Here is a 15,230-nt window from a genome sequence, read left to right as displayed (position 1 = left end):
ATATTTTGTGACTGAGATTTTTTTCAGAGACATGATGATTCTGTATTTTCTTTATAAACAAATATTATATGTGGAAATGCTCTGATAAATTAGTAAGTTAAGACAACCATTATTATTATTGGCTTTGTTGTATGTGATGTTGTGCAACATATGCAAGTAGTGGCATTGACAGCATCATATGGAGGCAGTTTAGGCTTTTACTTTGAAACTTCCTGGCTGGAAGTCTTCATTTTAATACGGCTAAATTAACTCTGGTCCTCAAATTTGTGCCAGGGACCCTGGCCTTCTCTTCTTGAAGGCAGGTCGTGCCACCTCCTTATTAGGTGCAAGGAAACCTAAGTACACATGGGTGCTCTTAAAGGGAAAGTTTAGAGTCATGATCCAGATTATAAATAATTATGTAAATGTCATTGACCAAGAAAATGTCATCATAATGTAAAGTTTTTTTTATTCTTTACATGAAGTGATAAAGTGTTACATTATCAGTAGATATTTTGAATGTTGTATCATAGTTGTTGTGTTAGTTTCTAGTTACAGACAAAATTTGAAAAAGAAAACAGCAGACAGTGATCGTAGGTATTGAGGCTACCCTTTTGTTTGCCTTCTTTATTTAATGTAAGAGGTTTCCATAAATGAAAAACAAGAGCAATATCCATAGGATTATATTGTAATTACTCATGAAAACACATTAAGCCTGTTTCTCGCAAAAAGTGTATTACATCATCAGTAGAATCAGTTTGTTTTATAAAGTTATGAGTCAGGGCTGAAGCAAACGTTTTTCCCAAAAACTCTAAGTATTTGTTGTAATCTGCTTGGATTATTGTTTGGGATTGAAAGGTGGGGGTTTGCAAACAGGGCCAAAACAAAGAGAATCAGAAAGTGTGGACAATCCCATGACTGCATTTCAAAATCCCTTCATTACACTGAATGACCACTCTGCAGTTTTGGTTGTGCAGACAGGGTGAACTTCATCTGTTACCATGAAGAAGAGTGATTGTTTTTAAGAATTTCTTAATTCCAGAAATATCTGGATCGAAAAATATTTGGCCAAACAAACTAGAATGTACAAATGTTAAGTATCACTGAGAATTTCCAAATGCATAAAATATTCAAACGGGGATGCTTTGTACGACTCTCAACATCACTGCTGCTCCAGGCTTACTAACGCGATAACTAGCTGACACACACATCACGACCGGCTGATTCTTATCATGTTTGTTTCATGTCTGCGTTCAGATGTAATTTGGTTTCTAAAGGGCACCACTGGTGTTAGAAGGTGCTGATATAGCAGGAAAACCTGTCATGCTATTATTCGACTTTGAAGATGTTCTTGTGGAGTTCAAAGGGTTTTCAAACACTACATTTTATATACAACATCTCACGATGCATTATTTCCCTCCCTCAGGTACATACAATAATCTGGAGAGCAGAAAGACATTTGCTATCGCTTTAGTTTTTGGTTCTGTTTATCTCCTTGGCTGGCCTGCAGAGTTTTGTCCTGCTCTGTCATAAATATGTTTTGTTTTGAACTGAGAAGATGCCGGACCAGAAGACAAATTGGCTCCCATTTCCAGAGTAGACAGTGAATGTTTTCCAGGAAGCTTTGTGTTTCATTTTAGGGTCACGGCTGGAAGGGTTGCCATGGAAGCCGGGGGTCACGTTAGATTCCTCCTCCCTGCAAAGGGAAGACAGAGGAAGCGGGCATTCCTGTATGGCTATTCCTGGACTACATGCACACACACACACACACACACACACACACACACACACACACAGATATCCACCAATGTAAGTGCTGACCTTTTACCTTCATGCAGTGACTGTCAGACTGAGAGGACACTCTGCTGTCACTGACAGGATGAAGGACGACCCCTCGACTCAATAATGACCTCAGTGTACATGTACAGTATGTGTGTGAGACAACTTGAAAGCATATCAGGTTTTCAGTGTTGCTCGTTGTCAGTATTCAATGTTCAGCGTGGAATTCCTGGTATGTCGGAGAGGAAAGAGATGCACATGTGCGTGTCTCTGAGCAGGTGAAATAATGTGGAACATGTCCACAGCTTGCACAGCTGCCCATGACACAGGAAGACACGTGTGTGAACAGAGGGCCAATTTTTGTGCTATCGCAAGTCAGGGATACCACAAACAAGGGCAAAAACACAAAACAAATAGACACCAGAAAGTTGGAATGAATACAAAACATATCTTATAAAAGTTTTGCTAAATATAGAAGGTTATTGGTGAATCTATGGATCTAATATGATATGAGCATTTCTGACATTGCTTTTGCTCAATGGTTAATGCTGGTTTTATTTTAACTGTTTATTCAGACCGTGTCCGTGTCACATTTTGCTTATAGGTGTAAAAAAGTATGGTGCTTTAGGTTTATTATGTAAGTTACTTAATCTACGTTATGTAAATTAAATACTTTACTTTGTGTAAATCACTTAGTTACTTTGTTTAACAGAAACGACCCTTTTCATATATGCATGTGTTTTTCATGCTAACGCAAAACAAAACGTGACACCGACACGGTATCGTCAAGTGGGCCGACAGGTATCACACACTTTAGCATGATACCTGGCTCTACATTGCCTATAAGTCCACTTGATCGTCTTTCATTAGATCCTCCATGTCTGGTAAATACCAGCATCTTTCAACCTTTATTCCACCAGTTTGTGACGCAAACTTTAAGTTTAAAATACATACTATTTGTGTTTTTAGAGGCCGAACAGCAGTGTTTTATTTTATGTTCACTGTCTGAAATCCTCTTTTCTGACCCAAAATCAGAGCTAGAAAAAGTTCAACATTATCCAACCCAGGTGTGAAGTCTGGTTTTGAAAATAATTGAAAATGTTTTGTATTCAACCACAAGACTGGCATTTCCAGTTCACCTAACTTAGTCCTAATTCTCAACTAAACCCGCGACACATCTATTGAAAAAGTAAAGATTAATAAATGAATGTGTTTTATGTGTGTGTGTTCATACACATTTACTTTGTGTTAGAATCCAGATTCAGACCCACCTAATTTCAGAAACTGTAATGAATCCAGGCCAAAAAGACAAATTATTTTCCCCTGACCAGGCAGACAGAGAACTAATCAAAGGAGGTTTCAGACAGTGACCTATAGTTTAAAGCAGCTCATATTGGGTTAGTCGAACTGTCTTGTCTGTCTGTTTCAGACCCTTTGAAGGTTCTGTTTTTCCAGTCTCTTTCATTCCACTTATTTATTTATTTCTAAAGAGTTTGTCACTCGCTCCCTCTTTTGCTGCACACGAGTCTGTATGAGAGTGTTAATTAACTTCCTGTCCCATATCCTGATCTAATTAATGGAGTGAATTTATCCCCCTCTCCTCTCAGCTTGCCAGCTTCCTCTTGTCACCACAGCCAGTTGCTAAATGAGGCAAACAGACGCTCTGCTCCTACCAAGGTTCAAACTCAGGTCACACGACTCAACACACGACCGCGGCAACTTGTTCTGCTGGTGCCTGGACAGTCTGTCCACATCAGGCTTTATTAAATCTGTTCTGAATCTTCTGACTGGTGATCCTTTATAAATCCCACAGTATCAATAGTCAAGAAGCTTTGGTTTCAGCTGCTGTAGTTTTATTGCCACTCTACCAACCACTCTGAGAGGAGACCAGTTATTATTTTAAAATTCAAAACAAACAAAATCTTGTTTATGCTGCCAAGTCATGTTAAGTTTGAGGCTAGTCATGTCATGAAAGCATAAGAAAACTATTCTCTGCTGTAAAACAAGACTAACTTGGAAAAAATATAATTATATTGTCAGACAAGCATTATCGCTGGAGACTCTTTAAAACGAAACAGTGACGCTTTATTTTTTAAATATCTCCTCAAAACATTTATATTTCTCAGTAAAAGTTAAATTATCTTGTTTAACTTCCTAAAATACTGATACTCCTTCTTCCTCAAACATCCTGAATCTATAAATATGTAAATATATTTACTCTCAGAAGTTTGATTCCTGAATATAAGATGTCTTCACGATAAAGTCCATTCTGAGTGTGTGTGTGTGTGTGTGTGTGTGTGTGTGTGTGTGTGTGTGTGTGTGTGTGTGTGTGTGTGTGTGTGTGTGTGTGTGTGTGTGTGTGTGTGTGTGTGTGTGTGTGTGTGTGTGTGTGTGTGTGTGTGTGACCTGGAGGCTTCACATGTCCACATTACACATATCAGTATCAGTTAAATAATGGACCAGCCTCCAATCTCTTTGAGATGTCCCACATCAAAATTAGATTTTCACTGAGCAAACAGAAACTTTGCACTCTCAGCTGATAAATGAGAAAACAGGTGTCATTTTAAATTCTGCACATACATCACACTGTACAGTGAAGCTCAATCATTCAGCTGTAGGAGTAAGAAGACGAATACATTTTTAAGTGGAGAGGGGCTTCAAATAAAACTTAAAACTCATCAAACACAGTGATAGACTCTGATACACGCATAATGTTTAATAGACATCAACAAGTCTGGTTCCATTGCAGTGTCTTGATGAATGGATGCATGAAGACAGGGTTACTTTAGCAAAAAACTACTTCAGGAAGCAAAAAATTGACACAAGCATATACATACAGCATTATGATGAGAAGAACTGAGTGTCTGACTGTTTTTCTAATCAAATACACAAAAACCCTACAGGGCAGTAACAAATTAAGTGGAGCCTCACCGAGATAGATTTATCAATCTTTTCAGGTAACTGTGTTTTTGAGCCCATGCACACAAAACCTTTAAATATTTAGCCAACTGGTAAAAAAAAAAATAAATAAAGGATTTAATTTCAATTAATTCTGGCACACCTGAATTTAAACTTTGCCTTCTGTCTCTCCAGTCACATGGATCTCTTTTTTATTTGGTCACGCCTGCTTATTGTGGACTGTATAATTAAGAGTGATTTTGAATGCTTCCTCTGCTGTCATAATTTATAGACAACAGTTATGTTTAAAGGATCAGTACCACAACTTCAGCAGAAATCAATTGTATGTTTTTGTTTTCAATTCTTTCTTGCTGTAAATCTGCAACTGCATTTAGGTGATTAATACTCTTGTCACATTTTTCACTTAAACCCTTACTAATACAATTATTTGACACTAACCAGCTGCAAGATGCTGCTTACTCCCCCGCTAATTCACTGTTTGGAGGCACAAACACTGAACAGGCAGTGTCTGAGACGCAGCTGCCCTTTACAGTGAAAGGGTAATCAATTCATGAGGAAAATATGATTGTGTGATGAAGTGAATAACAATCATTTTACATAGCAAGAGAGGAATATTGTCATCATTTCATCATAAAAGGAAGAAAATAACATAAGAAAAAAAACGTAAGAATCTATGAAAAATGTATGCCATGAATTTATGTCAATAAGTTATATAAGTGTGAGTTGGGTAAACTTGGATCAGAGAAGTGTTTCTTCCACCCAATCCCATACGGGCTGTCCTGTCAAGTGATGCTGAGAGACTCTCAACACTCACTGATCCCACATCAGTGATCTAAGTCAATTAGCATGGATCCTTTCAAACACAAAATGAGCAGCAACTTTTGAAATCCAACAGCCAATAAGACCAGTGGAAAATTATTCTGCACCTTAAAATTAAACAATAGAATAATCACAGTGGAACTAAGAATGGTCAAATACAGTCAAGAAATGCTGCCAGATTGTGAGTATGAGTAATATCTGGTGGTCTTTCCCTCCCAGGTCTTGATTTAGATTTTACAGTCTCATACTCCACTTTAAGCCTTCATATTGTATTTGAACTGGCGTATTTGAACCCGGAAAAACGCGAGTGCCCGTTGGCATTGTTGCGACTCTGTGAATCACTTCACAGCTTCATTCTCAAAGACCGCTTTGACGAGATGGAAAGCAAATGAGGGACCACTGATTCAAGGGAAGGCATGAGGGAGGAAAAGGCGGAAGCGAGGGAGGGAGGGAGGGCAGAATCACAGCTGTATTGTTGTGTGTTTTCCCAACATCAACGGCAGAGGAAGTGGAACGGTGCAGCTAAATATACAAACAGCACAATGAGGCAGTGAGTGTGGAGCAGCTGAGGAACATGGCTGTCACCAGGTCCGGGAGTGTGAAACACGGAGGACCGCCCTCTATTTATACAGAAAGAGCTGATGGAGAGTACACACTGCTTTTTAGATGCACCCCCACATCCAAACTGTCAGCACAGGCTCATATACAACATATCAACAACTTTACCTGATGTCCCATTAACTTCAAGTTACATTACTCATTGCCCATCAAGTGGTGGTAGATTTCTTGTCTTCCAAGCAGCCATTAGTTTCCATTCAACTGAAATTCAGCAGACTTAAAACATATAATTAACATGTTGCAGGATTAAATTAAAACAAAGTTGACTTCAGGTGAAACTATAATTACCTCCTAATGACTACCAGTCAAGTTGCACTTTATTCACTTCCGTCCAGACTCATATAATATACTGTATGTAGTAAAGACTTAGAACGAACTTGGACATTGGAGCTTGCTGGATATCTGCGTATGTGTGTGTGTCCAGGCTCCCCTTCTCCAGGTCATGTGGTAACTGGACCTCTTGGCCCCTAGAAAAAAACAGGAAGACATGCATCAGACATTTTTTCCTTATTACCTCGGCAACAGCGGATGCTGTTGTTATTATGACTTTATATGGACCTGTTGCGTGATTTGATTAGTGATAAACACATGACAGCATGACTGGACAACATCATCTTCATCTCTTTAGACTTATATGTGCCATTTTAAGGACCCGGACATCCACCACAACTGACTGCAGGATATACAATTTCAATCACAGGGGGGTGAGCAGTACAGGTCCATGTCACCATCATCATCATGATCTTTGCCTTTGTTTTCACTCACATCTTCCTTTACCACATTTTTTTCGTCCTTCTCCTTCTCCCCTCTTTTTCTACTGCATCACTTGCAGCAACATCATCAAACACTTGTTTCCCCATTATTTATCTTTTCATGTAAATTAAATTCCACTTCAGTCTCTCTTTCTTTTTTGTCTTCCACAGAATCTTATGAGGTCATTTGATCTTCATTCCAGCCTAAAAAGTCCTGTTGTGATTAGTGAACGGGATTAGTGATATGCAAGGAAAGATGATCAGTTTGGCTTTTGAATGCTTCCATCCTCTGCACACTCGGAAGCTGGTTGTAAAATGTTTTTACTTTTGTTCTTTTGAAAAAAGCAGATGCTGCTTTTTTTTTTAGTTCACAGGAGTACATTTTAAGTTTTATGAAACCTTTTTGAATTAAAGGTGAAACCATATTGTGAGGAGAGTATAACTTGGGACCTCCTGATCTGCAGTAAAATCCCAAATCTCTGAGTGATATGATCCTTTGAGAAGGTAACAATATCATAATTGAGTCAATATCACCACCAGGTGCCTTTGAGACTTCCCCATTTCCAAAAGAAAAAGCTGAGATTTTCCATTGAACTTCATATTCATTGTATTAACCCTCGTGTTGTCCTCGGGTCAAAATGACCCACAGCTGTGTTCAACCAAGTTCTATTTTATTTTCATATTTTTGGGGATCATTGGTGACAAGGAGGCTGTGAGGGTTTCTCTAAAGAATGATGACCAATGATCCCAAAAAATATAAAAATATAGAAATAAAATAGAACTTGGTTGAACACAGCTGCGGGTCATTTTGACCCGAGGACAACACAAGGGTTAAGTAGATGTTATGCTGTTAGAAATGCATGTTGGTCAAGCTCCAACACTTTTTTATAAATTAACTGCAAGCAGACAATGTACATGCAAACAGCAAAATATGTCCACCCTGTCATGGACAAATTCAAAGTAGAGTAAATGCATTATAATTACATAGTGATTATAAAACGTACATTTTCAGAAAGCTATTTAGTCCCTTTCTCAACAATATATTTTAGTTAATGGAAAAAGTATTTGGATAATAATGAAATTATGGCAAACTATTTGTTTCTCTATAAAATCTGCGAGAGTTGCACTTTCTTTTCTAAATAAAATCTAACAACAAAGATATCTCTTTGATATATCAAACTTTCAAACAATACTATTTGGCCCTCATTTGTTTATAAAGGAATCACACAAAAGGTTTTGCTAATTTGTGAAAACAATTTGTTTATTTTCATAAAACATGAAAATGACAGGGTGGACAATGACATGACAGGGTGGACACGTTGTGAAATATCATTGAATGGCATCATAAATGCAATAAATCTAAAGAAAATTATGTTTAAAAAAAAAAATGTCAGAGGTCCTTTTCCCATGTAGGGTGGAAATTACCAGTTGAACAGATTGGTTTTGATCCACTCTACCTGCATGTGGCCACTGAATAAAGATGCCCAAAATGAGGCATTAATGTGGCCTTCTAGTGTTAAACTCTGTACATCATTCTGCACAGTAAAAATCAAACATTCAACTGTAGAACAAGAAGAAAAATGTTTTTAAGTGGAGAACAGTTGATTTAAAAAAAAAAAAAAAAACAGCATGTTACAGAGATCACTTAAATGCGTCTCCAAACAATCTTTCCCTTTCCTCTTCGAACTCCTTCGAATGCTTTCCCCTTGACGCCGTTGCCTGAAACACAAAATATTTGTAAGGATTTTTAGTAAGATTTTAGCGAGTTAGTTATCAAAATGTCATTTTATGGAGACATAAACAGTTGATAATTGTCCTTCAAATAAATCTAAACTTTCTAATAAGTCTCTCCATTTCTTTTCTTTTTTTGCCCTCTTCTCTCCCTCACTGAGCTCATTGACACCCTTCTTCTTTCCAGTCTCTCTGTCTTCATTCCATTCGTCCTTCTCTTTCTCAAGATACTTTCTCCTTCTGTCCGGGTCAAGCATCACGACGTTCCCGATATCTCCTTGCTATCTCAGCTCCTTTTGAGCTCATTCCTTGAAAAAGACAATTCAAAATGTTCCCTTACACACTTTAATTGGCGGTCTAGGTAAACTAGGCTTGCCTTATCAAACTAGGCTTGCTGATACCGATATCGCCAAAAAAAAAAGGTCCATATTGTCCACTCCTACTATGTATAGCATGTACTGTCATAAAATGTGTGTAATGGCTGTTGTAATATGTGTAACATTATCAACATGTGGCATAAACTATGCACATGTCTTTCCTGTCACAAACCATGTCCACCCTGTCATGGAAGGTTTGCTGACAGGGTGGACGATGACAGGGAGGACATTTTTGACTAATGTTAGCATTTAATGAGCACATGATGGACCTTCAGTTAGCAACATGATTCAGTTAACAAGGTGACTGTGTAATGTTTAACAAACATATTTTGAATTTCTGAAAGGTTTTTATATTAATTGATATTTCACTATAACAGAGTGGACATGTTAAGTTTGACAACATCCAACTACACACATAATATGATGAAAATTACAAAATATAAGTGTAAATACTTACTCTGCAACGAGCCACTGTTTCAGCCTCCATTGAAGAAAGATAAAATGGTGGTAGTAATGTCACTGAAAACATCAGAGGGCTTCTTGAAGGGGCAATTATCCCATAATGACAGGGTGGACAGCAATTTCAGGGACACATGCAAAGTGTTCAATATGATTATGAAAATAGAATATACATGATCAAAATGACTTGTTTTATCAAATAACTTGTTGTGGACAATTAAACCATATAAAACCATTTTTTTATTTAGTATAATTTAACCACTTATTACACACACTGTAGTTAGCGGAGCAGTGTGTGGGACATGCCAAAATCACGTACATCCAATGAAAAAAAAATGGTATAAAATGAAGGAAACACATTTCAAGAGACGTATCGTTGTACTGATATGTGTGTAAATGTTTGGCCATTCATAATAAGACCTCAGAGTTTAATTATTCTGCAACATTTTCATGATGACTGAGTGATTCTGATGAGGACACCAAAGGCACTTCATAGTGATATTGACCGAGTTATTGATTGTCAATTATTGGTATTACAGTCTGATAAAATGTGTGATTGCTGGTTTTATCCCAGGATCAGACTACACAAATTCATCAATGTCGTTCTCGACATATAAACATCTGGAACGACTTGTACTTTCACATAATAGAAGTAATGTGATGAGGCATCTGGGACACCGCAACACACCCCGACAAAAAGTCGAACATGTCTGTAATGTTTTTGTTTTTACTTGCCTAGTTTGACATACACTACATGTACCTTGACACGACCAATAGGATAAAATGACTGCATCACACATGACTGGTCCGGGTCATACCGGGTAGTGTTCCTCGTTTTGGAGCAACATAGATGTTGTTTCTTTCTTCCAATGCAGTAAGGACATACCAAAACTCAGACACTGCAAGAGTTTTTGCTTTAATAATCTCATCTGGATGAGAAAAGAAAACATTCCAATGTTATTGTCACTAAAAGAGTTCATGATTGCACTGTTGGACTGACAGAAAATAAGTGTGTTATACAGAGACGTTTGACTTTTGACCTTATTTGGTGTCTCATAACATCTGACATGGAGAGGAAAAAGACCTGACACACATTAGGAAGTCAGCAACTCCCACAACCACCCATCAAGCAAGCACACATTCACACAAGAAAAACACCAATAACAACTGAGTGTACCAAAACACTACAGTGCCAGTATTTCACTCACAACCACAAGTGACATTTAGTTTAAATACGGTGATATAAATAGAGACAGCAGCAATGTGAAAGTCATCAGGGAAAAATTCTGACAGTGCTGTGCTCTGTTAAATGCAATGTGGGAGTGACAGTTGGGTGCTAATGCTCATGAGTCTGGTTAATAAGGTGAAGGTGGATGTTTACTGTTAGAGGGAGAAAGTTGAGCTTTTATTGTTTATGTTGTGTTAACTTACCTTACTACATATTTTAATTGGCCCTTTCTGCATGGTAGATTTTTATGCTCCCACTTTACAGTTCAATTCTTCACAATGTGGCACTCACACTGAAAATAAGCATGATACCTGGTTGTTTTTTTACATTGATAAAAGACAGAAAGGAACTTTTAAGTTGGTGTAAATCTTCTGCAGCAAAGTTCAGTTTTATAAAACAATCAAATAAATAATTGGGGGGGTGGATTTTGTGGAAAATGTTGTCCTTACTGTACAAATTACAAGAAGATATTGAATATCACTGCTTGACTCAACATTTTACCAAACGGAACCCTTTTGAAAACATGATATCTGGTATCCAAATAACGTCTGCATCAATTTTGGTAGCATTGGAATGAATAGTTGTGGAGTTATAGTTTGTAGTGAGCCAAAGTTTTGTTACAACGCAGTGGATGTCCTGAAAAGAAATTCAGCTCTGTAACCCATAGGGGTGATTTATTGTAATTGTATGCAGTGTGGAATGTGAAATGGTTAGAAATTATAGTTGTAATATAGCTTCATGAGGCAATGCTCGGAGTCCAAGCATATTGGTGGCGCAATGGTTAGCACTGTGCCTTCTCAGCAGGAAGGTTTAGGGTTAATGTCCACCCAATCTTTAATCTTAAAAGTGAGGAGGGTGTCTTACTCCTGAACCCAAACTGAGAGCTGGTTTCACTGTGGAGGGCCCCAATATCTCAAGGTTCTGCCAGCCTATTTTCTTTTAAGAATCTCTGGGAACCCCATTATAGGCGCACACTCTTAAATCAAAGTGTGCTGTAAGGATAATGTGGTATAATGAGGAAATATGATGGTGCTTTTGAGGCGATACACATTTTCATCCAAACTTATATGATTTGGTATAAAACAAGATGATGTTACACAGTAAAATGTGATAAAACACAATATTGTACAACAATAGAAGAAAGTATGGAACAGTAAAATACTGTATGTCTTGAAATAGGTGATGAAATACAATGTGGGACTATAATATGATATTATGAGCATCAGGGCAGCTTTATTTTCAGATCTGATATTTACAGTACATTGATTTAGTCCCTTTTAAACAGAATATAAAACAGCTTAAATTATTGTAACAGAAATGCTCCAACATTGAATTAGAGCTTGCTGTAACAGCTGCATACTGCAGGCATGGATGCTGTTATCATGAAATCAAACAGTGTTTTGGTCTGCTTGATAACATTGCAATATGTCAGTGTCATATTTCCACATTGCCCTCATTTCTCCACATCTTTATGGTCTTTTTCTGCTCACCGCTGAAGGTGCGGGTGGATACACTCACTGCCTTCACACACACACACACACACACACACACACACACACACACACACACACACACACACACACACACACACACACACACACACACACACACACATACACACACACACACACACACACTTACACACTTACACACTTTGATCTGACGGGTGGTTTGCTGAATTGGTGGGAATTTCCCCTCATATCGCTGTAGGAGGGTCCCCTTCCTCTACCTTCCAAGAAAAAATAAATCATGTATTTTTATTTTCTTTCTTCTTCCAGCTCCTCTGAAGCTTCATAACGGTTACCCCTTAGGGTTGGAAGCTGTGCACATTCTTTTTTCTTCTTCTGCTTTTGCAGCCAGCCTCAATCCACTCGTTGTTCATGATCCTGTGATCCTTTCACAGTCAGGCCACCAAGTCTTTTCCATAGATCTGCTATAAGGTCTTGATGTCACACTTCAAACAGCCCCCTTTATGCATGTTCACAGTGTGAATCAGGGTCCATTTTTCTCCTCCAACTTTCATCTGGTTAAGAGCAAAAAGGGAGAAGAAGTAATGATTGAAGCTGTCATTGTATTAGAGAGAAATGTTGGCCTACGTTGTCTGCAAATTAGCGCAGTGATGATTTGACACGATTTTCCGTTGTAAAAAGAAATGATGGGGAAGCACTTCCTTCACACAGGCCTGCCATCTCTCTTAACCCCTCAGGGGAAAAGTTTGAATTTTCTGTTCTCATCATTACTTTCTTCACATCAAAATTGGAGAACAACTAAATTAGATTAAGAAAAGATTTGGCACGCTGCAGTCACCTAAGTTAACAAATGAAAGAAATTAGAAACCCAATATTGCACACACAGTTTTACTAGATGATTGTGTTAAATATAATTTTTTTTAAAACGGTTTGTGCAAAGAACAATTTAGGTCCTTGAAGCCCATACTATGATTATATTACCAGAACAGGGCTGTCCAACTGTTTTCAACAACTTTGCCCCACAAGAGGCTGCCTGCAAGTGATGTTAGCATGTCTGTGATATGATAAATAAAACTAAGGCATACATGTCTGAGCTACTTGATATCTGAATCATAGATGTGAGGATGCAAGCAAGTAGGAGTGTACATATTGAATCTTCATCATCTATGCAGGTAACATTGGCGACAGGATAGCAAGGGGACAGAGAGAATTGGGGAAACCCTGTGTGTATGTAATCAACTGCAACATGATTACACTCGATCCACCCTGCCATTCGATCGGTGTAGTCTAATGTTGCATACTGGGCTGGCAGGCGACAAAGAAATGCAAAGAAAATTAACAAAGCCAAGAACTTTCAAAATGTCTTTCATAAAAATGTTTAAATTATGGAGCAAATGGACTGACAGGTATTTATTCACTTTGCCAGCTGCAACAAGTAAGGAACCAGTGTGCTTATTGTGCAATAAACACATTGCAGTCTGTTAACATGATACTAAAAAATAGTTATTTGTAGTCATTAAGTGACAACGTATTCTGTATGGCCCACAAGCCTGCAATGCTTTACCTGGTCTGCCCACTTGCTATTGGAGTTATATGGACCCTGATACAGAACATCAGACAACAACAAAACAGGAATAAGATTAAAAGGTTGTGGTTAAAGAGAATGTTGTATAACTGATATGTCACAGGTGCAATCTCTGCAGTAGCTGTGAAGAACCAACTGTCCTGAAGTAGACACTATGCAGTACAGCTCAAAACAGCTGCAGTTAAACTTTCTTTCCTCTCCTTATTCTTCACAGAAATACAATTTAAATACCTCAAAATTTTCCTGCACCTGTGTTTCCCATCTCCCCGACTCCAGCGGTTAACCTTTTTTTCGAGATTAACGACTCTTAGTGAGGCACGACCACAGCTCTTTCCAGCTGCGGTTATTTCCCAACGTGAAGGCAAACAGAAGAAAAAAAAGAAAACTCTGACTCAAGTTTTTGATTTTGGAACAAAAAGCATCACAAGTGTCCCAGAAAAAGCACAAGCTGGTGAAAATGATGAACACATACGCGTACATAAACATTTAACAGCACATACGCTGGATGCAAATACACACGTCACAGTGCTCGAAGGAAAGCCACTTCCCTAAACTTGCCGTCAGGGGAAGTCCAGGCGGTTTTTCTGTGTAAATTTGCACATTTGTGGTTTTTACAGAGCTGCTAAAAAAAATCTGTATGGCGATGTGGTGGAGAGGAAATGCGTCAGCAGAGGAGGAATACCAACCTCTGAGACAAACTCACCCATTCACACAGACTGCCATATATTGAGTGTGTGTGTAAGGGTGTGTATGACCCTGGATAGTCGGGGTCATTGTCTGACCATGTTTGATGTCGTCTGGGAAAACAAGTGAGTGCCTAAAAGCTGTTAAAATAGCTTGTCTATGCAACTGACAAAGATATTTGTGTGTAAAGCCAAGAGATCTGATTTTAACCTTAGACAACAAAACAGCTGCTCTCTTTGTGTCCTGAGCAAATGGAAACACGACTGAACATATTTGCTTGAAAATGTGAAGATATCTTGGGTCGTTTTTTCCTTGCTCTCACTGCACCTCTGCTACCCTGCAGTAACCTGCTTCCCTAGACATTTTTACTGTACTGAAGGTTTGATTTGAAACACATCATCAAATAAATTCAGGTTTGGGCAAGCTTTGTATAACAAATGATCAGGCCTCGGAAAGGATGTGATGTTATTTAAAACCTATATTGCACCTACAGGGCTTGAGAATGGACTTGGGTGTGTGACAAATAACTTGACATGCAACCGCACTGGAGTAAATCTGTTTTATTGTCATGAATTTAGATCAGAGCACAGATCACTCCAGTTTGATTTTGTCATACTGGGATGTGGATCAAAAGTGAAAAAAAAAATCATATGAATCTCTATATGGTACATGACTCAACAGCTTTACAATAATCAAAAGTCTCTTGATTCCCCCAGAAGAGAAAATGGGTCAGAACTGGGAGGCAGGTGAGGGGGCTAATGAAAGATGTAAGAGGGCACAGAAGGAAAAGGAGAAAGAAACAGAGATGGAGAGAATCTAAAGCAGAAAATG

Source organism: Brachyistius frenatus, unplaced genomic scaffold (genome assembly GCF_029030835.1).
Source record: "Brachyistius frenatus isolate BFR_SWC_R1_liver_20210118 unplaced genomic scaffold, ASM2903083v1 Contig_7, whole genome shotgun sequence".
NCBI classification, from domain to species: Eukaryota; Metazoa; Chordata; class Actinopteri; family Embiotocidae; genus Brachyistius; species Brachyistius frenatus.
Note: the sequence above shows the minus strand (reverse complement) of the source record.